The sequence below is a fragment of the Cupressus sempervirens genome, chromosome 10 (assembly GCF_028749045.1).
Source record: "Cupressus sempervirens isolate cs-2001-9-10 chromosome 10, ASM2874904v1, whole genome shotgun sequence".
Lineage (NCBI taxonomy): Eukaryota > Viridiplantae > Streptophyta > Pinopsida > Cupressales > Cupressaceae > Cupressus > Cupressus sempervirens.
In genome coordinates, this window is record NC_143127.1 from 506,335,434 (window position 1) to 506,363,255 (window position 27,822).

Genomic DNA, 27,822 nt, shown 5'->3' on the forward strand with positions numbered 1-27,822 from the left:
AGTATCATTGAGTAAATGGTTAAATTAGGTATTTAATGCATTTATTTCTGCAGTTATGATATTATATGCAATTGCATTTGATCATGTGTTTTATTGTGCAGGATTTATATCCCTGGCAGTGGCACATGGAGTTAATGATTCAACTATTAATTTTACCAATGTTGTCCCTGTACGATTGTTGTATCTTATATAAATGTTTAATTAAACCTTCTAGTAATTTGTTAAATCCAAACACATTTGCATTACATGGTTCAACTAGTGAGCATGTATATGAATTTAGAGTTTCACATTGTTGCGAAGTTGTTAAGGCCTTCTATGATTTTGGTTTCAAACTTTTCAAGTTTTTTTTAATTGATTTTTAATTTCTAGCATCTTTTCCATAGATGAATTCCAATTACTTGGAATAGCCTATTTTTGTTTGGGTCAATTTGGAGTCTAGCTAGTTTAACTGGATATTTACCCTAAATAATTATTCACTTGAAAAGTGAATAAGTATTGAAAGAGGAATTTAATTCCTCACTTCTCACTTTTGCAATTTGGAAAATTGAGAGTTTTTTCTGAAATTCTTTTCTGGAGTAATGGTTTTCTATTTGTTGTGAGAGCTATAGGTGTGGGATCTTTGTGAGGATGGACTTGTTGGATCTATCTTTGGGAGACCTTGCTTTGCTATCATTTTCGGCCATATCTGTGGATTATTTATTTTACCTAGTTGTTTTCCATTTTAGCCCTTTTGGCTGTTAGGTAGGGCTTTCCTACTTTCATGTTCCAACTCTATTTTTGGTTTTGCTTCTAGTAGCTATTTGTTTGGAGGCTAAGAACTAGTGTTCCCCTCTTTTTCTATTTGTTGGTTTTACCTAGTTGGTCAGGTATGAAAGTTTTCCTAGTTTCTCGGATGAGGGTTTGGGGTTTCACACCATTATGCTATTCATTTTTTCATATGGTGTCCAAACCCAAATTTTATTGGATTTTTGAAGCTTTTGTGCCCTAAGAGCAAATGGTTTTGATTTCAAAGTTTTTTAATTTTGGGGTTTTTACCTCATTTTGTGTGCCACCTAGTTTTCTCAAGTTTTCTTGGAATGATATTGGTCTTGGACCTAGATCATCTTTTGCGATGCCAACTAGATCATTGTTGTATTTTTTGTTGCATTGGGATGCATATCGTATCTATCCTCCTAAGCTTGTTTTCAGTTGAGTGATATTTTTCTTGTGTTCTCATCCAATCCTTGTGTTATAATCTTCTTGATGGTGGTGCACCACACATGAGCATGTATGCATACATTTGTCAGGTTACTTATGAGGCCCAATCTTTTATGGACTTGCTAGAAGTTATGATTATTTGGGGTCAGGTTTGGAATATGTATGCATATGGGTACTCATACTTAGATGGGCATGGATAGGGTAGGGTATCATATGGAGGGGGCTTCTATCTCGCAACCTAGTGACCATTTCCTAGTGTGTTGGTAGAGGAAGTTTTAAATAAGTGATAACTGAATAAAACATTAGGTGGTAATAAAACTTAAGATAATAAAATATTTAGTGTGGGAGCATTTTGTTGGGGAGTTGAGCTGCATGATCTAAGCTTGGGCCCTATGATGCCAAGTGACTCGCCATAACGTTAGCCCCTTCATAGTAGCCCATTAAGTGTCTGATCAAGACTTGTAGTTTATAAATTATCTCTGATCTTGGTTTTGGTCATCATTACTATCTGGCATTAGTGTTAGCCATGGACATTGTGCATTATGTGTTTTTATGGTTGGATCATTATCTCGATCAACATGATGAGAGTGGACCTATGGGTTCCATGTAGTTGGGAGGCATAGCTACCTATACCACTATTGGGGACTGTAATACCCCAAAATTGGCACATTTCCATGTTAACCAATTCTAGTCTATTCAATAATTCCTAAGTCCTATTTTAATAGGCAATAATGATCCTGCTTATTACTACTTGACCTAAGTGTTAGATGTAGAAAACCCTAATCTGCATTAATCAACTCTTTATTTAATTCCCAAGTATCGACTCAAATTAGCTACATTAAACCTACTAATTAAGTTTAATTTAATTATAGGTATTCATACTTTGATTAAATTAAAATTACTTCTTTAGCTAATTTACAAAGGAATTTAATTTGTATTTAATTTAATAAGATAATGTCCTTATTTTAATTATTGAGTTTAATTATTTGGCTCATTAAAAAAATGCATTTATAAGGTCATATCCTATTTTATTAAATTAAATATTCTCTCCAAATCTTCTCTTTAGTTTAGAAATGGAAATTTTGAGTGAACTATCTCTCAAAATGAAATTAAATTAGTTAATTTTCTCTCACACTCAGAAGAGAATCAGTTAACTCTCCATCACACTCAGATCTAAAATAGTTAACTTCATCTGCACAAGGAATTTTCCATTCTAACTGAGTCTCATCTTCAATCTTGACCATTGATCAATCTTGGGATTCTATTTAAGGATCCTTCAATTCCTCATTATAGAGGTTGAATTGAATTTACATCGATTTTATGCTAGAATATCTACTCATTTGCTCATACATCAATAGCTTAATTTCTTGCATTACAATCTCATAGTAGTGTTAATATGCATTCATTTAGATTAGTATGCTCTTTTATTTCTTAGCTTAATTTCCTTTCATATAGATTTAATATTTCATTTTCATATAGCTTTACAAAATCCTTTGTACTAGAGGTCTAGTTGCAAGCTTCTCGCTCTTAGAGTAATAGAAAAATCTAGCTAGTTAGAAGGCAATAGGTTGATTTGCCAAATTATTTTGAATGAATGATTCAATTTTCATTCTTAGATGGTTTTCCATACAATGAAAACATTGAAGTGTGGTTGATTAACACACTTAATCTTTGTGCAAGGAGGGGGAAGAATCTCTCCTATAGATACTCACCATAGGTTGTACTAGGGTGTTAGAAGGTGGTATATGCTCTTGACCCTGACACAAGGTTGTTCATTCAATGTATATGTTATTGAGCCCTTAGAATACACCAAAATACATGGGCACCCTCTAATGGGGTGACACAGCTATGTGAGGTGAACACATGCACATAAGTTGTGAGACAAAGGTTTTTCCTTCTTTACCATTTTTGGTTTTAGGGATAGAGTGTGTCTTTTTGAATCTTAAACTTGTCCAAATCTATCAAAAATACTAAAGGTCAAGACTCCCCCATCCCTCCAAGCTTCTTTGTCCTCAATTGGATTGTTTACGACTATTGCTTGTGTCCCGTGTTTATCTGAAAACAAATTGTCTTTTTGAAAATCAAAATGTTGTCCAAAACTTGAAAACTATCTCTCCACCTATTTGAAATCTATAAACACAACCAAAAATATGTCTAGAACTATCTAAAACTTGCAAAATCTCTTAAAAATTAGTCAAAATAGTCAATGTGTCTAGAATCTTGCACCCAATTCTGTGAATTTTTACGTGAAAATATACCTTGTCAACACTTCCTTAGTGCATAGCTCTGTCCAAGTCCTCACATGACTCCTTGTGAATCTCCATGTGAGATCTTGCAGAAACACTGTCTTTTTTACCAAAATCCTATCTTTTTGTCAATCTAGCACATCCTCGCATGGCTTTGTACAATTCCTCATGCAAGAAAACTATCCAAAATTTTCTTTTCTAAATATTCACTGAGTTCTTTGTTCTTTTTCATCCAGTTCCTTGGGAATCTTCGCGTGTAATCTTGTTCTTAAAACTATTGAACTATCTACCAGAGCTATCTATGCTCTAAGTCTAATCTGTATCTACAACATTTTTCTACTTCTCTATCTACAAATAGTGTCAAAGAATGACTTCTTGCTTAGCTGACAACTTGTGATCTACACATGAACTAGTCTTCTCTCTCAGTTATTCAGTCCTTCTCCTTTTGTGTTTGTCATACTTTGTGTCACAATAGTCATAATCTTTGGTTGTTCTAGCCATTACTCATATGACTCATACCTAAGTATAAAACACTCTTATCTTTCCTTTTTGAGACTACATTCTAGTATGGTCCTTGTTTATGACTATGGCAACAAGAAGCAAAAACATGTTTTATCCCCTTAGACTTAGACTAGGTAGAGCTAGGGGTTGTAATCATGGTAGAGGGACAAGGTAGAGCTATGGGTTGTAATTGTGGTAGAGGTTGCTTCTTAGTTTATACATAGTCTATCTCTAGTTCATCTAGTGAGGAGTCTTCATAATATCCTTCACCTATCAGATCACCTCATATTCAGAGAATGTCTTCTATAAACTTATAAAAACTAGGAACCCCTTGTATCAAGAGCATCCTGAAACTAGAAAAGGTCATACATCTCCAAATAACATAGCTAAATTTCATGTTTAGGGGACCTTTCCAACCAACATACACTGAAACTTATCACATTCCTAAAATGGTTGATCAAGAACTAGAACATGGGGAGCATAGTAGAGACCTAGATCAACATAGGAATGAAAGACATAACGAACCTTTACTGATGAGAATGAAGAAGAGGTAGAAATACTTCTTGAACATATTGAAAAATGTCATAAGGACAAAACATTTTAGAAAGTCATGGTAGACTTTCTTAACAAAGAGAAAGAGAAATACTTTCCCAAACTTGCTCAAGGGGGAGCCAAGCTACCTCATCCCTTTAACATTGAAACTATAATTACACCTGAAGAGGAAACTAAAATGTCTAAATTGCAAAAACAATTGAAGATCATGCAAGAATAGTTAGCCCAAATGATGCATGATAAGAACAAACCTACAAAAACATACACCTTAGATGCTCTTTGTCCATTTACTTTTGACAAGAGTATAGACATGCCTCCTTTTCCAAGAGGAGTTTAGTTACCTAAGTATGATAAATACTTTGGAACTTCTAATCCCCGAGATCATTTTTGGGAATTTGGAACCTTGTCTATGAAATTTATGCATAATCAGACATATCTCATGCATCTATTCCCAAGAAGTCTAGGTTTCAGGCTATGGAATGGTTTTCATGCTTGCCTACTAGTATCAAAATGTTTAATGAGATTGCTAGCATGTTTGTCCAATAGTACTCCCACAATATACAACACCTTGTTAACATATGAGACTTGTGTAACCTTAATAAAAAGTTGGGGAACCTTTCCTCACATTCCTTCAGAGATGGAGATAACTTTAGACTAAATATTCATGGAAGATTCTTGAAATGGAAAAACTTGATATCTTTACAAATAATCTCCTACCTAATTTTGGGTATAGAGTTCAACTTCAAGGTCCACACACCTTTGAAGACATGGTCATGCAAGCTATTTGAATTGAGGAATTCATGGTCAAAAAGGGTGAACTCTCCCTTTAATAGGACATTAAACAAGGATCAACCTCCAATAAGGACAAATCTAAGTATGTGAACAAAAAACTGAGAGGTTGTGCATGATGGAGTTATTGAAAACATTACTCCTAAACCTGTTAAGGCAATTTTTAATCTTACAAACAATCTCAAAGTATCAAAGAATGTTGAGAAACCTCCTTCTGACAACAAGACATTTGGCAACAAACCAAAGAACTCATCTTGGGTCACATACCCAAAATGAGAATATACACCTCTTCGTGAATCATTGGATGTGGTCTACAAGACCTTGCTACACAACAATCTCATTTCTCTATTGTATAACTCTCATCCTTATGATCCACAACCATGACCACCATGGTGGAACAAAAATTCATTTTATGAATATCACTAGAACAAAGGTCACAAAACTAGCAATTGCATCAACTTGTGTCACAAGGTCCAAGACCTAATTGATGATTATAACATTGTTGTGGATGGACATAACAATAACACATATCACGAGGCTTTCAAGGAGTCATTCTTCTCTTATAAAAAAGGAAAAAAACTCAAAACAAAAATCTCATAAAAAGATCAACTATACATACTCTAATGATGATGATGAGATAGTCCACATGGTTGAACTGGTGGATGTTGTGTATTGTGACATTATCACCACCAAGGGAAAACAAGACAAAACTAAACCTAAGACACCATTTATCTTAAGGGGCCCTACTTCCAATACATCTGACAAAAAACACTACAGTCTTGTGCTAATGTTGTTACATGTTCTTATGCCAAGTTAGTGCTCAAAGGCCTTGCACCTTCTCCTAATCTAGAATAACATAAATACAAACTTCTTGTTGGTCCATCTGGAAAAGGAATAAAACTTGTAACAACTTCTGTGGCTACTAGATATAGTATTCTCGATTAGTTACAATGAAAAAATGCTCAAATCACAATCTTTGAACTACTCAAAATCTTGCCTACTCATAGGTAGATTCTCGACAAAGCCCTCACTAAGGCAAAAACATGTTCGTCGTGTGCTCATTGATAATGGAGCTAGTTTTATGATGTAACACCCCAACCTTGCTTCCAAATCCCTAGCTCTCTCAGGGCTACCTTAGGTCATTCACTAGACCCACTAGGGATTCTTCACACCCTATGATTACTAGGACCTTGCTCAAGAGATCCTAATCCTTCAATTGGGGCACACCAACAAAGTAACATCAAATTTCTTACTAGCCGACTCCAGTCCGCTACTAACCCTCAAGTCCATCTATAGCTCCAAGGGTACTAGTTCTTCATCTAGGGTTTGTTTAGACTCCTTCTAACATCCATGACCCTAAAAAATCCTGATTTCATAGGTGCATTCAATCTACTATGGAAAATACACCAAATTGCTCCAAAAAGGCTACTAGGAATTAGCCCTCCTAAATAGCCAGAAACAAGATTTCTTGAAAATTTTCTTAACAAACCTACAAAAAAATTACATTTATGGATACCCTTTTTGGAGTACTTCAAGATTTTATGATTGTTCAACCCCAAACTATCTGTACAACCAAAGTACAATTTTAGGTCAAAAATGAGGATTTCAAGTGCTTTATCGCTATTGGGATGGAAAACCACCTTGGAAAATCTTCCAAGACCTCTCCCTTGGACTGAAGCAAGGTTAGAACTTCTCCTTACTCCCTGTGTGGCTAGATTGAGGTTTTTGCATGCTCAATCCCCTCAATAGCTCATTTTTCCAACTATGATTCCTAGCCAAGTTGCATTTGGCTTGCCTAGGGCATCACTTAAAAAATGCTTGCTTATGCTTTCAAGGGCTCTCCTTCCTGGTACATAATTTAAATGGACCTTAGTTCCAATTTCTAAAATACTAGAGGTTTCTAATGGTGGGAAGAGGCCCTAAGATCCCATTTTCTAAGTGCAACCTTATTCAGATCAGCAACTTGGCAAGAACAAAAAGATTTTCTAAACTAATACAAATGAATTGAAATGATCAAACCAACACTACAAGAAGATGAAAAAAAATATTTCAGAACTTTTTCAACACAAAAATCAGGCCATTGAATCCTCCTTTATTAAAAATGCCTTCAAATGCATAAAATCGGCAACAAAATACTTGCACAATTCGTACAAATGAAAAACCAACTTGTCCAACCCATGAAAATGGTTGTCCTCATCTTTTTAAAAGCTCCTCCATCAGTTCCATAACTATTTTAAATAGTTAGGATGTTGCAAACTCAAAAAATGCAAAAACTTGCTTTTTGCAATAAAATGTTGTCATGACAACATGACAACATTTTAGCAACGTTTGTTCTACATGGAGTTAGACCTCCAAATTTGGAACAAAGACCAAGTAGACATATAATATAAATAAAATTACTTCAAATAAACTATTCAAAACCATTGGAACCTTTCTAGACCATTTTAGCCTTTATTGGACCTAAGTCACCTAGTTGACAGTAGTCGACAACTTTTAGCAACTTGGTCACATTGGGTCTTGCCAAGTCTCCTAAACACACCTAAGGACCACATAGGAACTATTATTAGACTAGTGATGTGGCTAGAATCACTACAAGAAAAAAATAAGGAAATACCTAGGTTTCACACTTAGCCTGCCTAGGTGCTCCTACACCATTTTAACATTGTCTCTACTGCTCTGCTTAGACAATTGGACTATTCTAAAGAGTCCATTGATCCCCATTGCAAGATAACTATCACAACATATGATGAAGTTGAGGAAAAATATTTAGGTCTTGTGGTGTTGCCTCTCCACATTGGTTCTGTAGAAAGGGATGTCACTTATTAGGTCTTTGATATTCCCTTAGCTTACAACATACTACTAGGAACACCATGGATACATGAGATGCGAGTTGTGCCTTCCACTTACCATCAGTTTCTATTTCATAGCTATGAAGTTGCCATACCTACAAGTACTAGCTATACCTATAACATTCTGAAATCTACTAAAAACTTTGTACTTGCTAATAGGGAATCTATAAACCATCATGATAACAAGCTGAAGCAAATCAAGGAGTCACTCAAGCTGAAATAAACTAGAATGGGTGAATATCACATAGAACTAGTTCTATCTTTGACACATCAAACTAAGTACAATGGTACCTTTGTCAAAGATACTGTACCTCTCAAGGAGGAAGATGAAAATAGAGCCATTTTTGCATGGATATACAAAGAGGAAACTCTATTTGACCTCACATAATTGTCTCATGAAATTACTCTTGAAAAGTATGGTCCAGGTCTTAAACTCATGAAACACTTTGGCTACAAGCGGACTAGTCCTATTGGATGCAATAAAAATGGATTGGTTGATCCTATCAAAGTGATAGCTAGGAAGAATCAAGATACATCTAGTCTAGGCTTCAAGAAGATTCCCTTCCATCTAGGGATTAACAAATTTATACCAGAACCCAAGAATTCATTTTAAAATGAGTCACAAGCTGAGTTTGATGACCATGAAGATAATGCTGACAATGAGGATCCTTAGCCTTATCCAATTCTTGATGATCTTGCTAAATTCTTCATAAAACCAAATGACTTTGTACCACATGTTAGTACCATGGATGGTGATAGTGATTCTTTTGATGATATTGTTGATTCTCCTCGTGTTCAACAAGAACAAGGAGAGTCTAGTCATGCTTTACTCATTGAGTGCCATTGTAAAAATCTAGATGATGAAGGAGAATTTGTTCATATCATTGTTTGGGAATTCTACAATCTGTCTCCATGAAGTATAGATTCTCAAGAGTACAAACTTGACTCTCTCTTAGAAGCAACTACAGACAAAGATATAGATCAAGTTCACGTCTATGAAAATTTGCGCGATGTAGGTAAAGCATCTAGGGTTAGGTTAGATGAGTCTTATCTAGCTAATGTCCTCAAGTCTTCAATTAATGATGTTAGTGCTCAAAGATATTCGAACACACTTGTGGATGAAGCTCCTCTAGATCTTGAATTGCTTGTACAAGCATTTAATGATTATATTGTAAATGCAATCAAACCTATCACATCTCTTTCACTCACCTATCTCGAGCTCATAGAATAGAATTCTAATGCATCTAATGAAGTCCCTACATTCTAGAATGACTATGCTCTTTCCTGCTACTTAAATTTTGTTGAACCTATAACATCTTCCATCAGTGAACAAAGTGTCAATATGACTAAAACTAACATCAAATATCCCAATCATACAATCAAAAAGAAAATAAATAGAAGGTTCGACAGTAAAAACCACATTGTGGTAGTGTCAAAACCAAAAATACTAAAAACAAAAGACATATCCAAAGGTGAAAACCTCTCTAAGGCACTCACATATGAGATATTTAATACATTTCCTAGTCATTTTCAGGAAAGATCATCAGTGTTGATAGAAAAAACATAGCCAATCAACTTGGGAATAGAAGAACATCCTCGCATGATACATCTCACACAGTCACTATCTCCAAAAGAAAAAGAGGAATTCATTGCCTTCTTCCAAGAGAAATAAATTTTGCATGGACATACTCAGACATGCCAGGCTTGGATCTTGACCTCATCATGCATCATTTATCTATTGTGCCAAGATTTAAACTAGTCAACAAAAACTTAGGAAAATGTATCTCATGTTGCATTACTTGTCAAAGATGAACTGGAAAAGCGTCTAAAAGCTGGTTTCATCCATTCTATTGATTACACTAAATGGATATCCAACATTGTTATGGTCTCTAAGCACGAAAAATCTATCAGAGTCTGTACAGATTTCTGAGATCTAAACATAGCATGTCCAAAGGATGATTTTTCACTAGCTAACATTGATATGATAGTGGACATGATGGAAGGATATGAAATGTACTCACTCATGGATGGGTTTTCTGGTTATAATAAGATCAAAATTGTACCAAAAGATTAGGAAAATACTACTTTCACTTGTACATGGGGAACTTTTTGTTGGAACATGATGCAATTTGGTCTGCAAAATGTTGGTGTCACGTATCAAAGGGAAATTGTTACAATTTTCCACAACATGGTGCATAAAATAATGAACAACTATGTGGATGATACTCTGGTTAAGAGAACAAAACACAATACCCACCTTCAAGATTTGAGACCTATGTTAGATTGCATGGAGAAGTTTAGTCTGAGACTCAGCCTCAAGAAATGTGCATTTAGTGTAACATCTGGGAAACTACTTGCTACATTGTGTCTACAAAAGGAATCGAGGTTGATCCAAAGAAAGTTCAAGCAATCATGGACATGCCTCCACCTTGTAATATCAGTTAGATGAGAGGCTTACAAGGAAGAATTCAATCCATTCAATGATTCATCTCACAACTGGTAGACAGGTCACAACCATTTACTAAGACTCTATGTAAAGGTGTGAAATACAACTAGATCCAAGATTGTGATGAAAGCCTCACACAAATAAAGCAATACCTTGCTAATCTTCCAATCTTGATGTCTCCTATCTATGGGAAGCCTCTCATTTTATACATCTTAGTAATAGAAACATCTCTTGGTATCTTGCTAGCTCAAGAAGACAATGACAACGAGGAAAGAGCTATTTACTTTTTGAGTCACATGTTAATTTCTTATGAAATGAATTATAATATCATTGAGAAAGCTTGCTTGGCAGTCATATTTGCTTCCCAAAAGTTGAGAGACTACATGCTCGCTCATACTACATGACTAGTTGCTAAAATTGATCCATTGAATACTTACTTAGCAAGGTTGCTCTAACAGGAAGGTTAGCTAAGTGGGTCATGATACTAAGTGAGTTTGACATTCAGTATGTTGAGTGGAAGGCTATCAAAGGACAAGCAATTGTTGATTAGTTAGCAAAGGCTCCAATGCAAAGTCTTCTTCTGCTAAAATTTTTACTTCCCTGATGAATCAATTCTAATGCTTACACACCAAACTTGGGTGATGTTCTTTGATGGTTCCTTCACACAACAAGGATCTAGTGCTAGGATACTATTCATAACACCATAGAGGTATTCACTACCTAAGGCATACAAGATTTTATTTCCTTCTACAAACAATATTCTAGAATATGAAGCTCTAATTAATGGCATCAAGATTTTAGTTGAATGGAGAGTGGATCAATTGAACATCTTTTGTATTCCTAGCTCATAATCAACTAGGTCAATGATGTATATTATAAAAAGGATGAGAAACTAATCCCCTATAAATACATGGTGGATGACCTAAAGAAATACTTTTCTCATATAACTTTCCAACAAGTTCCTTGGGTAGACAACAAAGTGGTTGATGCCATGGCTACTCTTGCTTCCATGTTAAAGATGCTAGAAAATAATCTTGGGCACAAGTTTCTAGTGGAAACGTTACTCTACCCTATCTATAATTCCCCTAAAGCTCAGATGATCTGTTCTATTATAGGGCACAATTTATCTTGCTACCACCATATATACTCCTATCTATGTGACCAAGTAATTCTGGACAGTCTATCCTGGAATGAAAAATGTCACCTTATCCACAATACTTCATGGTATGTTATTATTATTGATGACTTGTTTAGGAGAGGTCTCGATGGAACACTCCTTAGATGTCTAGAACCTGATGAGTCCAAATGTGCATGAGGTTATTTGTAGATCTCACTCTAACAGCTTGACACTAGTTCATAAACTTATTAGAGTTGGTTACTATTGGCCAAATATGGAGCAAGAGGCAATCAAATAGGCCAAGTCCCAAAAACAATGCTAGCTCCATGGGAATCTGATTCACACTCTTGCCAAGGAGCTAATTCCATCTATCATGTTGTGGTAATTCCAATAATGGGCCGTTGATCTTGTGGGTTAGATTCATCCATCCTCTTCAAATGGACACAAGTTCATCATTACAGCTACAGATTATTTCACTATGTGGGTAGAGGTAATCCCTCTCTCTATAGCAAATGGAAAAATTTCAGCTCTATTCATTATGAATTACATCATATTCAGGTATGGTGTACCTTCCTACATTATTACTGACAATGGAGAATAGTTTAAAAACAAGGACCTTAAGGAGTTGTGCAAAAAGTTTAGAATCATGCAACATTGGTCTTCTATTTATTTCCCCCAAGGTAATGGTCAAGTGGAGTCATCCAACAAGGTGATCCTTAAGATCTTGCATCATATAGTCAACAAATCTAGAAGGGATAGGCACCTTTAGATTAATATGACTTTATGGGCTTATATAACAAGTATCAAAACTCCAACAGGTACAATGCCCTTTGCTTTGGTATATGGATCAGATGATGTGCTTATCATTGAGGTTGAGATTCCTACTCTAAGAATCTCCATGAAGGGCCTCATTACTAATGATGACTACAAAATATCTCAGCTTCAAGAGCTAAAATTGTTAGATGAGCATCAACAAGTGGCATGTGATCATCTTCGAGCCTATTAGCAGCATATGTCTAAAAGCTACAATAGGAAAGTCAAGCCATGTGACTTCCAACTAGGTGATCTTGTTCTAAGAGAAAACCCTAAGAATTAACAACAATGGGTACAAAAAGAAAATTTTGAACCCAACTAGCTTGGTCCTTATATAGTCACTATAGTGTTCAGATCTGGTGCTTACTAACTTTCTATAGCCAAGGGAGAGGTGCTCAAGGAGCCCATCAACACTCTCCATATGAAGTAGTTCTAAAGGTAATCTAATTTCAAGAGCTCTCTATATATGCTTAAATGTCCTAAAAAAAATCTAAAAAAATCATTACCTTGGTGAAAACCTAGCAATAGGCACCTTGGTAATACTAAAAAAATAAAAAATCAAAAAAATACAAAAAAATACAAAAAAACAAGAGAAGAGAAATATAACAAAAAATACAAAAAAAAATTATTTTATTTTATTTTTAAAAGTACCCTTGTGATGATGCAGGATCATCTTGGGTTGCCTTGTAATCCTGCACTTTTGTTCATTCTACCATTTAGTACTGACTTCTAGTTATTATTGAGTGCCAATTTTGCAGTTGTTTTTGAATTCATAGTAGTTGATGAGTGAATCCTTTGGATGCCAAGTTTGTAGTAGTTGCTGAGTGATTCCTTTGGATGTCAACCTCATAGTAGCTATTGAGTGATCCTTTGGATTTCAAGTTTTTCATAGCTACTAAATGACTCTTTGGATGTTGAGCTCGTGCCAAATGCCAATTTTTTGCGGAGTCTTATTTTGTCAAGTGATTTGAGTCTGGTTCTAGTTTGGGCTAACCTTTATTGCATTCAATTTTGGTGTAGGTAGTTATTGTGAGTCAACTTTTGGTCATGCTTGAATTTAATATAAAGTTTAGTTTATGATAGGTTGACCTGTGGCCACTCAAGTATTTAAGGAAGTATAGGATTGAGTCTTGGGGAAGAGAAGAGAGAATGGTTCAAGGAAGCAATTTGTGTTTGGAAGTATGAACTTGAAGTTGGTTCGTGAATTTGAAAGTTTTATTTTATTTGGCCGTAGTCTAGAAGGCCTTATAGCTAGGCATGTATGCTGATTATCTGATGAATACATAAACATCTTGTTCTCTCTCTCCTTGGCATTTTTCTTGTGTTGTGTTTTTCACTATGTTAACTCATGTAGGGTGGTTTGGAGAGCTGGGTGTGCCTTTGGCCATAATTATTTCCCTCTTCCTATGTCAGGTGGTATTAGAGCTTGAGGTTCATCCTTGTTGTGATTGGATCATGTAGAGCCCTAAGTGAATTTAGTTGTGGGGTAGCAGATCTATGGATTTGACCTATAACTTGCAGAGGGTTACAATCTTATAAGAACCTTATTTATAAAGATGGTTCGAGGTAGAAAAAATGTTGATAATGCAATATTGGATACATTGAGACAAATTGCAGCCATATTAGATGTTGTAGAGATAGACCAAAGGAGAGGAGCATATCTTGATGATGTAAGTGATGATGAAATGGTAGCACCAAACCCTAATCTATAATCCAAAAAAGATCAAGATGAAGCAAGGTTGTTGAGAGTGTTGTCTAGGGTAAATTCAACGCTTGCTATAGAAGTTGTTCCTTATGATAGAAAATTGGACATCAATGCTATGTTAGATTGGATTTCTAAATTAGAGAAGTTCTTTGAGTATGAAAACACTCTTGATAATAGAAAGGTGAAGATTGTAGTTGCAAGTTTGAAAGGTCATGCCTTGTTGTGGTGGGAGCATTTGTAAACTAATAAACAAAGGAGAGGAAAGGAGAAAATTAGAACTTGGGTGAAGATAATAAACAAGGTAAAGAAAAAATTCCTTCCTATTGATTACCAAGTTAGCTTGTTGAGAAAGATGAAAAATTTGAGGCAAAGAGATATGAGTGTGAAGGAATATATTGAGGAATTTTATAGATTGGACATCAGATCTGGACATGTGGATGATGATGTTGAGAAAAATTGCAAGGTACATAAATGGGTTGAGATCTCAAATTCAAGATGAGATAAGTTTTGTGAAACTGGAAAGTGTGGAGGAACCATACCAATATGCCTTGTAGGCTAAGGAGATCTTGACAAAGAAGCATAAACAAAGAAAAAGAGGCAGAGGTGGTAGATTCTAGAGAGGTAGAGGTAGATCTTATGGAGAAGGTGGTAGATCTGATAATTTTGTGCAAGATAAGGGTAAATCTGAATGAAAGAATGATAACAAAGGAAAGATTGAATGAAAAGGTGGTGATTCTTACCAAGGAGTTACTAGTTCTTACCAAAGAAGAGGTAATTCTTATTCAAGAGGTGCTTTTCATGGTAATTATTTCAGATGTGGTAAAGAAGGGCATAGATCTTTTGAATGTAGATCTTCTAAAAATAGGCAAGGTAATAGAAATGTTGTGATCCAAGGAGATAATGAGGGTTCACAAAGTAAACCTGAGGCTGGAGAAAATTTGATGGTGAGAAGAACCTTATGTAATAAGGGAAGTGATGAGGAACCTATCCTTAGAAGGAGTCTTTTAAACACAAGATGTAAGATGGCTAGAAAATATTGCAAGGTAAGCATTGACAGCAAAAGTTCTACAAATTTAGCATCAGAAGAGCTGGTTGCAAAGTTGTAGTTGTGGAGGTTGAAACATCCCAAATCCTATCATGTTTCATGGATCAAAGATGAGCATAAGATATTGGTAAGTGAACAATGTATTGTGAAGTTCAAGATTGGATATTACTTTGATGAAGTATTGTGTGATATTATTCCTATAGATTGGTGTCATATTTTGTTGGGTAGACCTTAGCAATATGATAGATATGTTGTACATGATGGAAGATTGAATTAACATACTCTTTGGGTAAATGGGAAGAAGCAAATATTGCTACCTTTGATTGAAAATTTAAATGAGGTTAGTTGTATATCAATAAAATTTTGCATGGTTAATGGAAAGCAATTTGAAAAGGAAGTAAAGAAGAATCAATTTTATTTTGCTATAGTTCCTAGAGGACCAGGTGTTGGTAGTAATGACTGAGTAGCAAAAGTTGGTAATAACTGAGTGACAACAGATTGTGGTAGTGGAGTACTAGAAGAAATTGTTGAATTGTTCAATGAGTATAAAGAGATTTTTGTAGAGGATATACCTAATGGTTTACCTCCAATGAGAATTATAAGTCATTGTATGGATCTGATTTCAGGAGCTAGTTTACTAAACACAGCACCATATAGGTTGACACCTATAGAGAATTGGGAACTTAACAGACAAGTGTATGAGTTGTTGGAGAAAGGTTTGATCAAAAAAAGTTTGAGTCCTATTGTGGTGTCCACAACACACACTCCATTCCTTACTAGGAATAGGGAACCCCTACTTTTTTTGACACCTGGACTCACAATTCGAGAGTCAAAAGAAGAATATGTGTTTATAAGTTTGCGTCAAATTTCCAAAAAATACAAAAAAATTTAAACATGAGAAAATTACAAAAATAGAAAAAAAGAAAAGTCAAAAACAAAAAAAAACATTAGCAAAAAATGGAAAAGGTTGAGACACAAGTTTCAAAAAAATTATATATATATATATATATATATATATATATAACCTCCCCTCACCCATGTGTGCACATCAAGGCATGGCATGTATAGTTTTTTGCGCATGAGGGGAGGGTTATAAAACCCTCCCTCTCCTCTTTCTTCCTCATTTTTTTTCCCTCTAAGTGCTTGAGGAGTGAGAGGTAAACTTCACACCCCCCTCCTTTCATGCTCCCATGCTATGGCACTGAGCACCATTCGCACTGCGTGCGCAAGCGCTATGACTTGTGCCATGGCACTAGGCTACTACTATAGGGTAGTCCGTGCATGTGAGCACATGACCTGACTTGCAATGACACCAACTATTGCTTGTGCCATGCGCATGAGCATGCAGTCTGCCTTGCAACGGCACCAGTTGTAGCTTGTGCCATGTGCTTGAGCGTGTAGCCCACACTGCACCGATGCCAATTTTTGATTGCATTGAGCACACCAATGTGTGGCCTAGCCCATAGTATCATTGGCTTCTACTCATGTGCATGGCTTGTGCTGCGACAGTGCTGGGAACTCTCACCATGCATGTCGCTCATGTACGCATGGGTTTTACTTATTGTGGGCATGCTCGCACATTACATTGTTTTAAAATTTCTTCCTTTTTATTTATTATTGTTTTTGTAAAGGGTTTTAAAATATTTTTAAAAAAAATTTAAATAAATAAATAAGTCCCCAAGGGGGACATTTTTTTCTTACATGATTTGTTTTCTTTTCTAACTATCTAGTGACTGATGATATTTTCTTCTCTCGTAATGTGCAGGTAACATGATTAGATGGTGTCTACATCTAGAGTAGAAGTGAAACCAATTGTTTTCAAGTTCCAAGGTGTACCCCCAAAGTCAAGATTTGAGATCAAAGATAATGACCTCAAACACATAGACTTGGGAGAATTCATGAGAGTTTGCAACTATCTGACACAAAGGTCAACCTTGGTCTTTGCATTGATTCGACTAGACTAGTGAATGTAGTGTCACATCCTATATTAGTACAATCAGTTGAATTGGTCATGACCTTCTCTCAACACTTCGTTCCTAATGAAGGGGTAGTCAAGAGAATCACCATAGAAGTGGTCTTAGATCTACATCCTAAAAACATCAAGAGGTTCTTCCATCTTCCTAGAGTCGATCAGTTCATCCCACTCTCCTATGAAGTAGCTGGAAGATGGTATAAAGATCATCACCAAGAAGCAATCGATATCATACATTCCTTGTACTTCATTGAGAAGCCACCTTGGGGAAAGACAATCAACAAAGTGGATATGACTCAGGGATATATGAAGGATGACATCAGATACTCTATTATTCTCTTAAGTAGAGTCATGGGCTTACCTGTAGTAGGCCATCTTGCTCCATTCATGGTCAACTTCATTGAGACCATTAGGCATGCAAAGATACCACTGGATTGGGCCACCACACTTAGTGAAAACTTGTGTGAGTAGCTAAGGATGGTAAAGGATAAGAAGAAGTTCTATATGACTTCTTATGTGGTGTACCTACTTGCAGCAAGGGCAATGAACTATTCTGAGATATACAAGAAAGGTAGTATGCAGGACCCTAATGCTTGGCCATACATAGTCTATCCTCAATTTGTGAAGAAGAAGCTCTCACCATAGAGCGAGGAGTACAGAATTGTAAATGATGCTTTCATCTTTGTGATCATTTGATTCATCAAAGGGGACTATGGGAAGACATTGTCTAAGGTAGCCAAGGCATAGATCACAGCTCTTAGAGCATATTTCATCCAGTTCAAGACATTTACATATATCTAGGTAGGTGGTGCATCTATCAATCTGAAGAAACTCCTGAGGTACCGAAGTGACAAGTTGGTCCTAATGGAAATATCCCAACAGATTGAGTTAGCTTATGAGAGGATCAAAAAACAATGGAGACCTTGTTGGGATTGGCCTTTTGTCATAGGAGCATATCAAGTGAAGAGAAAATAGGATATTCTAACATTTGAATGGGAATGGGAGAACTATCCTCTTGAAGAGTACAACTCTCCTCAGCCATATTTTGACAATGTGGGCAAAGTGGAAAACCTAGCTAAGAAGGATTTCTATCATGAGGATACCATTGAAGATCATTGGATGAATGCCACAAATGACCATGATGTTTGCATCAAAGACTATTGTAGGATGACTTTGTATCTAGAAAAAAAGGCTCTCCATTTGACCATCCCTGATGAGATAAGGCTATAGGACTCCAAGGAACTACTGGATCCCCTATTCAATACAGATAAAGTTGGTGAGAGACCCATTCTGAATGCAGAATTTGATAGAGAGGAAGGAGATAATATCAATCATTGAGTGAGACATGTCATTTGAATGACAAAGAGTTGGATTAAGAAATCCTTTCCACTTGATCCAAATCCTGATACTATAGTCTTCCATGCACATGCTCACCCAGAAAGGGGTAAGGGAAGGAAAGTCATAGTTCCTATCTTTGCGCTCCAATCTCCTATTAGGCCAGAGATAGTCTACCAACTTGATCACCCAGTGGGATATTATCACCCTCCTAAAAGGAAGGGAAAGAGGAAGAGAACCTCTCCTCAAAGGATTCAGATAGAACAGGTTATAGAACATGTGTCTTCTCGGCAGCATGAACAAAGCTCACAAGAATCCTAAGCTATTGGAGCCTCTCAAATCTAGGATGAACCTCAGTTGCCTCCTATTTTTCCAAGCCAACCTAAAGAGGAAGACATTTCATAGACCTCTATTCCTCCTATGCAAGAAGAGTCTGCTTCTCCTATAGTTCTGAAGAGACAAAAGAGGATCAAGGTTAGGATCAACAAGAGGCAAAGAGTCAATAAGAGATTAGTACCTAATCCATCAGTTCTTGAAACCATTCTGGAGGAAGAAATAGATGAGGAAGAAATAGAAGCAGATGAGGAGGAGGAACAAGTGCCTCTATAAAGGAGAACTTAGTTGGAAAAAGCCATAGAGTTGGAAAGAAGAAAGAGTGCCACGAGTACCCTATCACCCACCTAGGTAGAACCATTAGAGCTCTCTTCTTTGGAGGATGAAGTGCAGCGATGGGTCAATGAGCAAAGGGAGCAAGGTGAAGATATTATCTCCATACCATATTTTGATTTTATGCCTGTGGGTATTGAGTTAGTTGGGGATAAAATCAGAGACACCCCTACAGGTGAACTCCAATAGCAAGACTAGATGTAGATGCCACTAGAGACACGGGGTCTTGATCTCACTCCTCCATCTCCACTATAGATCACGGTGGTAGATAAGGGTCTAGTCACTCCTCCACCTCCAAGTTCAGAAGAGGAACATGTTCAAAAGGAACCATCATTACAAGAGCAACCAAAACCAAGGATTATTGATGAGGCATCAAAAGAGGCGCAGATAGTAGAATATGCACAACAACCTTCTCAGGATGTTGAGGATCAAATTACAGGATCTACAGAGACCTAGACTATAGAAGAAGAGTCCTCATAGCAGGAGACTCTGAGCAAGAGTGATAAAGGGGAGGAGGTAGTTGAACACACCCCTTCATCATCTAGAGCCAAAGTTGTAGAGAGACACATTCCAAGATGGTTTCAGAAGGAAATAATGAGAAGTGTCAAGCATCAGTTTTGTGCTTCAGAGGATGACATTTGTGATATTGCAAAGATCCTGAACATGCTTGAGTCTCCATTACATGATGCAACATCATTTGTGTTTGCTACTTCCATACAAAACTAGGACTTATTTGCACAAGTGGTTCACCCTCCTGAAGTTACAAATGTAGAGCTATTAGTCTTAAGGACTATGAAGTGAAAGATATTATATTGGGAAAGCCTACATGAGATACAACCTGATAAATGATGACTATGGGAGTCAAAGAGGTTCTCAAGCACATGAAACAAGATGAGATTTAAATTAGAACACTTTGAAGGAAATTTGAGATCCTAAAGGGATATCTAGCCGAAGTTTTTGGTCCTCTTGACCCTGAACGCCCCGAGAAGACTCTAAATACCATTCTTAGAGAAGGGGAAGGTGTATGGCTCAATCTATTTTTGAAAGCTTGTCAGGAATGTAAAGACAGCCTTGAGGATAAGGGTGTCACTATAATCATAGGAAGTTTAAACTTGTTGCATGTTATGCAAGAGAACATTGATAAGATCATGGCAATTTTGAGGCAGGACTTCAGTATCATCGATGAGGTACGGGAATGGAGCAAAGATTTACAAACTTTACAAGCCATAAAAGGGCAAAGGTATCGCATTTTGATTCATGTATGTACTGGAGAAGAGCTTGAAATGATAGATGATTGGATAGAGAATATTGTTGATGGGAATAAAGTGATGGAAACATTTCATGATGAGATACATAGGCTCAAGGATCAAGCCCGAGAGCGAATTTTGGAAGTAGAAAAGTTGTATAGTGATGCATGCTTGGACATTTTTGAAGATGAAAAATGAGAGAAGCTATTGCTAGTTGAGGTAGTAGTGGATAATTTCAAGAAGACTTTAGAGGAAGAATCCAGTGATGAAGACATTAGACAAGCCTCCAGGATAGAGGAAACACTATTAAAGTTGCACACCAAACTTGGAGATTTTGCAAAGACTCGAATCAAGGTGGACAACTACAGACAGAAGGTCAAAGACAAGTATGAGGCTTTAGATCTTCTAGATGCAATTAAGATTACTGAGATGATAAAGAAATTCAAGGGAAAATATCCAAACATAGCTTTGGGATGAAGATGAACAAAACCCAGATGCCAGAATTTCAATTTTGACACTTAGTAAAATTTTGAGATTTTGACCCTGTCGAGGTCAGCAACTCCACATTTTCATGTAGCTCCATAGGTCTGCATCTTTGCAATTCAGAGGTGCACCAACAATTAACTGTCAGTTCCAAAAATAGCTCTTTCCATGCATCAGGAGCACATTCTGATGGCAAGTTAACTTTGACAGCATGCCTAGTTAAGGGCCAGCTTCTATTTTTGGTGCCTCCATGGACTTCCACTTTGACTGATGGCTTCCTCCTACTTTCTTTCTCATGGTTTCTTTTTTTTTTGACATGTAGAGGGCTCGTGCATCCAATTAATGAATAAAATATGGATGGAGTCCCTCTAAGCACTAGTTAGATTGTTTTTGATAAGATAAACAGGTTTTAAGGGATCCTAAAACCCATAAGTTTTACAAAAACAAAGCTGATAATAAGCCAAAGAATCCCAGCCAAAATAGAGGTCCAACAGCTGAAAAAAAGCTCAAAGGCCTAGCCCAAAACAAAGGTCCACAGAAAGGCCATAAAACAAACTAACTAAAATAGACTACAGAAAGCCTATCGAAAAGCCAAAAGCCAGGAAGACGAAAAGAAAAAAGACAAGAAAACAAGTCTTCAGTTATCTTCTCCATTTCCTGCATAGTCTGAGCTGCCTCGACTATCTTTTGCTGCTCCTTTGCCATTTGATCCTAGACCTTCTCCATGTCCTGATCCATACTGGTGAGTGTACTGATTGTGGCCTTGTCATCATCCGACCTGGCCTTATCCCTGTTCTGTCCTCCCTCCTCCACCAGCAAGCCCTTGTCCTTAAGTTTACCAGCAAGGGATTGGATGTTGTCATTCATCAAACTCAAGAGAGAAATCATCTGACTAGCCAGGTTGTGGTTGTAGTTTTCAAGATTTCTTAATCTCCTTTCATTTAAGCTTTCTCTATTTTCTTGGTCCTCATGGCTGTCTTTACCTGTCTTATTCTTAATACTTTCCATCTGGGTTACCCTTTCTCTAACTTCCTCCAGCTCATGGAAGAGCCATTTGATTGATCTGAAGTTGTCAATCATACTACTACGGGCATTATTCAGAAGGTTCATTCCAGTCTCCCTTGCATTGTTCAAGATGGCCAAGATAGCTGGGTCTATGAGCTCATTGAGCCTAGGCTGCTCCAGGTTGTCCTCCAGGATCTGAGGGTTCATAGCTTCCCTAAAAATCCCCTTTGTATCAATCCTCACATTGAAATTTTTCTAGGCCTTTATCCTATTTTTGACCTACACTTCCCCCTTGTTCTCACTAGTGATGACATTCTCTTTTTCCTCCGAAGGAGGCTGAGACTAGACAGGGGAGAGGGGAAGAGGAATAGCATCCGTCCTCTGATTTCTAGTCTCCTCAACTCTCACAACCTCCCTCTTCCATTTTTTCCCAGGTTTCTCCTCTTTCGACTCCTCCTCCAACACTTTGTCAGAATCTTCCGTATCTATTTCCTCCCCCTCCTTAGCATTACCCTCTTTTGCTTGAGCTTGGTCGTGATCCCTAGGGCTTTTCCTGCTAGGAGTTGTAGTAGTGGATAGTTTCCTAGCTTGACCTTTTTTCTTCTTTCCTGAGGAAACATTCTCCTCCTTCGAGCTAATGCTCTCAATGTCATCAGAGTCAAAAGAAAAGATGGAGCTACCTTTGTCAACATCCTCAAGTTGAGGACTTTTCTTGCATATAGACTGAGCTTTGAAATGCTCATGGATGAGGAGCAATAATCCCTCATGCAAAGCAGGGTTAGCAGTGGCTTTCTTCTTGAAACTAGAGATTTCCTTGTTCATAGAAGTGAGAAGGTAAAAGGGAATGGAAATTCTTTTCTTATGGAAAAAATGATTTAAAATCACAAAATGGTGAGTTCTGACCCGATCAAACCTAGGGTCCAAGGTAACATAATCAATGAGAGCATATAAAACATACCTCCAGAGCTTCTTTATAGTCTCCGTCACATAGAAAGACTCTTTCTTTTCCAGCTTGTTCATCTCTGCAAAAATTATCACGAACTCCTTGACAGCATTGGACGAAAGTTTCTTGTCCCTGTAGAATTTGAATCCCTCCATAGGGATACCAGTGACCTCCGCAACCACCTCCTTTATGATTTGGAAAGAAACCCCGTTCACCTTGACCTTTCCATTGTTCCATGAGTTCACCATGTTGTTGATGACCTCAGGGTCAAAACCATGGAGTTTCTCGAAAAATTTGCAACCCCGCCCTTTTCCAATTTTTTCCAGACTTTGCCCATATTCTTCAACTTCTCCACTTCACTCGCTGGCTCCTTTCTGCTCCGTTCTCCAATCATGACGTCTGTTTTTTCTTCAACAATTCTCATGAGCCCCAATCTTTACAATTTTTTTCCAGCCAAGATTATGGCTCTGTTTCTATTATTGGGTTCGTGATCACTTGCCTCTCTGATACAATAGCGAGTGAAGATGATAACGATCCTCCCAATGTGTCGAAAAGATAGAAAATTCCTTGAGATTACAAAAACCAAGAAACATATTATTGCTCGTACCAACATCCATTCTTTCTTTATTAAACATGATTATAGTTAGATTGACCCGTACTTCTGTGCATTTTCTCCAGCTTGATTAGTGACTTAGCCGCCATCAGAATATCTTTTCCGAAATGCCAGATCATCTCTTTTTTTGCTCCCACCCCTTTGTTAGCGAACCAGTCAGCAACTAGGTTTGCCTCTCTAAACGCATGAGTGATGTGGACCTTCTCAAATTTTGTGAGGGTGGCACATGTCTCATCAATTATGTTTGCAATCAACATGAGGGAGGGGAGATACCATTAATATTGTTAATTATGTTTTTGGAGTCCCCTTCAAGCCAAAGTTTAGAAACTCCAGCTTCAAAAGCCAGCTTTACCACACTGCACGCGGCTCTGGCTTCGGCCAAATGGTTGGTCTGGGTTCCAAGCGGGAGAGCAAAGGTCGCAATCCCCTCCCCAAAACTATTTCTTATAATTCCACCGCTTCCAGAGGGGCCAGGGTTGCCCTTAGAAGCGCCATCAAAGTTGGCTTTTGACCATCCTTCCGGGGGTAGAATCCATCTAGCATCCTGTCTTTTGGGATCCCTGTCTTTTTCTTTAACCATCTTCCTGTCCCCTATATCAACTTCCCCCTCCTTCATCACTTGAAGGTTATCTTTTATATTTTTCAAAATCTTCCTTCCCAAAATTATAGCCAACTCCTCTCTGTCCCTGAAAATTCTTTTGTTCCTTTCCTTCCAGATACTCCAACAGAAGTGAGGCAAAAACCAGGGATAATTATCCTGCCGACCTGCAATTTTACAGAGGCTTTTCCAATGACTGAAAAAGTTGATAAGGTTATTTGGCCAGCACCAAAGAATCTCCATTTCCTAATTAAGAGAATTCCACACCTCCCTAGCAAAGTCACACTGAATGAAGATATGATTTCCCAACTCAGACTAGTTTTTATAGAGTGGGCATCTACTGGGCATAACATGGCCTCTCTTCATGAGGTTGTCTTGCATTAGAATTTTGTTCTGAAGGGCCAGCCAATAAAATATGTTGATCTTAGGAGTGAGGCCCATGAGCCAGGCATTCACCCAAGGGGGTTTCTCCTTTAAACCCCAGAGAGAGTTGTAGCCAAAAGCAATAGAATAACTTCCATTGGGATTATCCCTCTAGACCATCTCATCCTTATTACTACTAGGGATCAAAGCATTAAGCATAGTCATTATTGGTTTCAAGTCCTCAAAAATGAGGGAAAGGTCTCTCCATTCCTGACCAACCCTATAATTGCTTACTTTAAACCCATATAGCTTCGTGCATTCTTGCACTCACCTCTCAAAAACTGGGTTGCTAGAAAGTGGGCCTTGACATAACCACCTGTCAGACCAAAACTGAATATCCTCCCCATTGCCTAGTTTCCAAGAGACCCTAGCCTTAGCCAGGTCCTTGGCCTTCAAGATACCATTCCAAATAGTCAACCCTTTAGGGATTTCCTCATTGAATAAATTAAAATGAAGAGAGGGTCTTCTAAGGTATTTATTTACCAGAATGTCTCTCCATTCACCAGTGTTATTGAAGATATGCCCGATTTGTTTTGCAAGAAGTGCCTTATTGAGATGGGTAAGCTTTCTGATGTCCAGACCTCCATACCTCTTAGGGAGGTAGACCTTCTCCCAGGGAACAAGAGGGTACCTTTTCTTTCCTTCAAGTCTAGTCCATAGAAAGTCTCTTTGGATTTTCTCCATTTTCTCTGCAAATTTCACAGGAATTCCAAAAAGGATCAGAGCATAAATGGGAAGGTTCTGAAGAGTGGATTTGACCAGTAGACATTTCCCAGCTTGGCTAAGAGAGGCACCTTTCCAACCAACCATCTTCTTTTTGAATCTGTCTAGAATACCATTCCAGAAAGAGTCAAGGGGAGAAGAGCCCAAGGGGAGTCCTAGATAGGATGAAGGGAGAGAGCCCACCCCACAACCAAGGATTCTGGCAATTTTCCTTTGTCTTACTTCAGGGGTGTTAACAAAGAAGGTCGAGCTTTTGTTCTAGTTAATCAGCTGACCGGTTCCTCTGGAATAAGTATCAAGAACCTCTTTTAAAGTCTTAGCTTCTTTCACAGAAGCTTCCCCCCCATTATAGTGTCATCCACAAATTAGTGGTGAGTGAAGGCGTCATTTATCAAAGAAGGCTTAATCCCTATAAGACTTCCATCAGACTTTTTACGTTCAATAAGCCTCCCAATGCAGTCAGCTAAAATAATGAAGAGGATAGGTGATAGGGGGTCTCCCTACTTGAGACCTCTAGAAGGTTTAAAGAACTTAGAGGGGGCTCCATTAATCAGAACAGCAAGAGAGGAGGTAGACACCAATTGAGAAATGAGTTTACACACTTTATTGTCAAAACCAAAGGCCTGAAGGACCTTTCCAAGAAAGGACCAGTCCACTCGATCATAGGCTTTTGAAAGATCCAGTTTGAGCAACATACCTTCCCGCTTGGAAGCTTCTAAAGAATGAATAACCTCATGAACCATCAGCACCGAGTCCAAGATTTGTCTCCCAAGAATAAAACTCGATTGTTGTTGTGAAATGATTAGATGCAGGATTTTAAGCATTCTGGAAGTGAGAACTTTAGAGATAATCTTGTAGAAAGAGTTGCATAAACTGATGGGCCTAAAGTGGTCAGAAGAGTCAGCCCTTGGGGATTTACGGATGAGAAACAAGAAGGTAGAATTAATCTCCTTAAGAATACTTATAGCTTCAAAGAGCTCCTGAACTACCTTTACCACATCCCCCATGACCATCGGCCAGTACATTTTGAAGAAAAAGGTAGGAAACCCATTTGGACTAGGTGATTTATCACCAGGTAGGGAGAAAAGGGCTTCTCTAACTTCCAAAGCATTAGGAATAGCATAGAGAAGTTTATTATGGTGGGGTTGAATAATCTAAGGAATAGAAGAGATGATATCTTCCTGATCCACCTTGGAAAATAGGGGGTCCTTGAAGAGAAGAGAAGAGAAGAAAGAGACCACTTCAGCCGAGATAACAACATCTTCAGACAACAACACCTGCCCCTTCCTAATTCTAGAGATCCTATTGTTAGCCCTATGTTTTAGGGTGGAGAGATGAAAGAAATTTGTGTTCCGGTCTCCATCCTTAAGCCATGAGATTCGAGATTTTTTCCTCCAGAACTTTTCCTCCCTGTTTGTAATAACCCCAATAGGTTATAACTTCTTCAAACACCAAAAATCTTTATACTTCAGTGGTTTGACATTTCGTCAAACACTTTGAAAGCAAGCTTTGATACCACTGTAATGACCCCAATAGGTTATAATTTCTTCAAACACCAAAAATATCTATACTTTAGTTGTTTGACATTTCGTCAAGCACTTTGCAAGAAAGCTCTGATACCACTGTAATAACCCTCCTCAAATCTGCTCTCAAAGATGCTGATTGAAGGCTCAAAGAATTTTGTCAAACAATTCACATGCAAGAGACATATGACTGATATAGTATTTTAGCTTGCTTTAAATGACTTTTTTCCAATTTGCATCAATGAGAATCTAGTGATAGAAGATTACAATGAACTACACAATGACCTAACATGAGTGTGCTCCTAATTTTGACAATATTCAGTGTATATATTATGATCTAAGCATGAGAAAAGAAACCTACAGCCAACTGGCATTTTTGCAAACAGTTGGTATGCAAACTATCTAACTGATAAATAATGATATTGTATTGCTTAAATGACACCAACAACTATTATCTTATTAATTTGCAATGAAATTTCTAATACAATGCTCATGAAATATGGCCAAGACTTTGGCATTTACATGGATTACCAAAATGACAATGCTGGTATAATGCACACTTATAGCTTAAACTTATAATACCCTAAAAAAAAAAATATTAACAAGGGAACCTGGTTGTAGATGGTTGTAATAATTTTCTTTCAATGCTACCCCTTCTGCTTTACTTTTTTGAACTGCTTTTTCGGCCTGCTTTTTCAGTTCCGCTTTTCTCGCTTGCTTTTCGATTTCGCTTTTTCCACCTGCTTTTTTAGTTCCACTTTTTTTGCTTGCTTTTTCGATTCCACTTTTTCTGCCTACTTTTTCAATTCCCCTTTTTCGGATTGCTTTTTCATTTCTGCTTTTTCGAATTGCTACCCTGTTGAATCTCAAGACCATATCTTTTAATGGCGTCAAGATTTTCACCTTGAAGAGATTTCATCCTTCAAACTATTGAGACATAACCTCCAGAAAATTCTCCAATTTCTTTGATATTTCCAACCATGCTTAAAAGAAGCTCTTCCATTTCTTTTATAGTGTTCTCACAAGAGCTC